Below are 2,522 nucleotides of genomic sequence, written 5' to 3'. Positions count from 1 at the left end.
TCTTTGTACTACCTTGCGTTTTGATTGGCTGGAATAGTTTATGCGTCTCCCACACACACACCCCTCTGTTTGCCATGCCAGATTTACAGTCTTAGAAATGTAACATCCCCTGTGTAGAAACTCCACCCCCCCCCTTTCTGAAGCAGAGAAGATCCAGGCCTTTGCCTGCTCCGGCGTCCCTGTGCCAGATCCTGGTGCTGTGGGTATTGTGGTTATAGCAGCCTGCCGCTCGGCCTTTCGGCAGCGCCAGGCGCGCCGATGCAATTGGGGGACAGTAGTGCATAGCAGGTGGCGGCTGGTAATGACAGGTGAGCTGAAGGTGATGGACCAAGAGAAGAGGACGGAGCGGCCAGACCCAAAAGTCTGGCCCGGATTGGCAAGATGGGCAGTGGCGCTCCGAGGGCAGAGCCAACGAGCACTGCGCTGTTAACATCAGCCTTTAACAGGTTCTGTAAATGAAGGCCGCTCACATCAAATTGAGGTTTGTCAGATCGAGGGGTCGGACCATCTGGCGATCCCTCACTCTCTGTCGAAAGCCATTATGAGGCTGGTATGTCACTTGTTCCGAGTGACGCGGGAGGCCAATTTTCACGGATAGTTTCTTTCCGGATTCTGACGTTGTCAGCGATGTTGGTGGGGCTCCTGCAAGGCTGCTGGAGAGCTTCTACGGCATGTGATGCTGTAGTGCTGAAGAGACAGGATTTATAGGGCGCGCATTTCAGAGCCCTGCTCAGAAGCTCGTTGCTCGGGTTCATTTATTATCCTCCTTAAAAGTGGTTTGTGTTACTGGGAGCTACTCAGTGGAGAGTGTTTATACTAAGACGTAGTTTGTTTAGCTTGTGGAAGGCGAGTGTTGTGCAGGTGCACCAGAAGATTGCAAGTGTCCTACAGACACGGGGGAGGAAAGTGAGGGTCCTGCAGATGCAGCGGGAGAGCAGCCATCATCAGAGGGGAGCCCTGATACTATGTGGGCACCCTTGCACACGCACTACTGTCCGAGAAGAGGAACATCAGCAAAAAGCATAGAAAAAAAGCACAGGGTTAGCAGGTAAACATGCAAGAATTCATAGCATTTACTGCTGCTGGGGTAAGATAGCACTGCCTTGAATAACCGCAAAACAGGAAGAGTAAATAAAAGTTAGCAGGAGACCAACAGATTCTGTAGGGTTGGCTTGACACAAAGTTTTCACAGCAGGCATGGAGCTGCTATCCAATCACAGCGGGCAGGTGAGCTGGCATCCAATCACAGCAGGCATGTGAACTACCATCCAATCACAGCATGCATGTGAGCTGCCATCCAATCACACGCCCTGGCTCTGTCTGCTCTGTACTTGAGCAGTGCTGTATCTCCCTCAGTGGCCCATTGCGATCCAGGGCCAGCTGGACTGGCTCAGGGAGGGAGGCAGGGAGCCGCCAGAGAGCCGCCATGCCAATTAAGGGAAGGGCGACTCAGCAGTATCCTAACGGCCTGATTACCTTCCGAGGCGGCCAGCGACATGCGGCCGTGTTTCTAAGGGGAAATGAGTGCCTGTCCCCCAGAAAGCCAGAGACATGCTCATTACGGCTATAACGGTGACCAGCTCGCTCCTTCAAAAAGCTGAACCTCCAGCACCAACACACAAGGGGCTCAGCCATGATGAGGAGGAAGAGGAAGACCTCCACTGAGAGCCGCCCTTCAGCAGGCCCGGTTCCATACGTGCAGCACAGAAGTTCTGACTCCATTCTCCTCTATTTTTCGCTCCCTCATTCCTCTCCACCACAGTCCATTTCCTTTGTTTTTCACTTTACCAGGTTGTTCCCTGTCGGTCTTCGCTCTGTTGGGATTCTCCTGAGTCCCACAGCATTTCACTAATGACGCTCAACAGCGTCCCCCACCCAGAGGACGGGACTGACGGCTGGGTCTCCCTGAGGATGATTTGGCTGATGATTTGGCTGCTGAATGGTCATTAGGGTTGTTGTGTTACTGTCCGCTGTTCATTTACAGGCCGCTGTCTCCATGACCCCAACACCTGTTGTCACTCAGCAGGGCTGCCAAGCTCTCGGGGAGAGGGGGGGTGTTCAGGTTGCGTTGAGGGCGTGTCACCTGGGCTTATTAACTTGGATGGACAGACAACTCCCCCAGACAAAGGCACATGAGGACCTAGCCATTTGCTCAGAGTCTCCAGTATTGGCTAATTACCCCCCCCCCCCCCCCAAATACCACAGCAGCTTCCCGCCTCTGAGGGGATTTCTCCGTGATCCCAGTGTTTGTCAACCTTGTTCCTCCTAATGGGATTTCCAGTTTAATGTTCACTCCCGGCGGCGTCTGGGATGCACTCCCCCTCCCACTCGGATTCCGTTACACAAATGAACAGATTTTAATTAGTGCAGCTGACCCCAAACTGAAAAGCGGCACCTCGGTCTGCCTCAGTAGGCGGAGACAGAGAAACATTCCGGTCATTCCCATCAAACGGTCTTGTAACCAGCACTGAGGACACAGGACGCTCTCTGCCCCGCCCCCCCCCCCATGGACTTATTCTCTG

Source organism: Paramormyrops kingsleyae, chromosome 25 (assembly GCF_048594095.1).
Source record: "Paramormyrops kingsleyae isolate MSU_618 chromosome 25, PKINGS_0.4, whole genome shotgun sequence".
Lineage (NCBI taxonomy): Eukaryota > Metazoa > Chordata > Actinopteri > Osteoglossiformes > Mormyridae > Paramormyrops > Paramormyrops kingsleyae.
The sequence above is the reverse complement of the archived record's forward strand: the minus strand, read 5'-3'. Positions refer to the sequence as shown.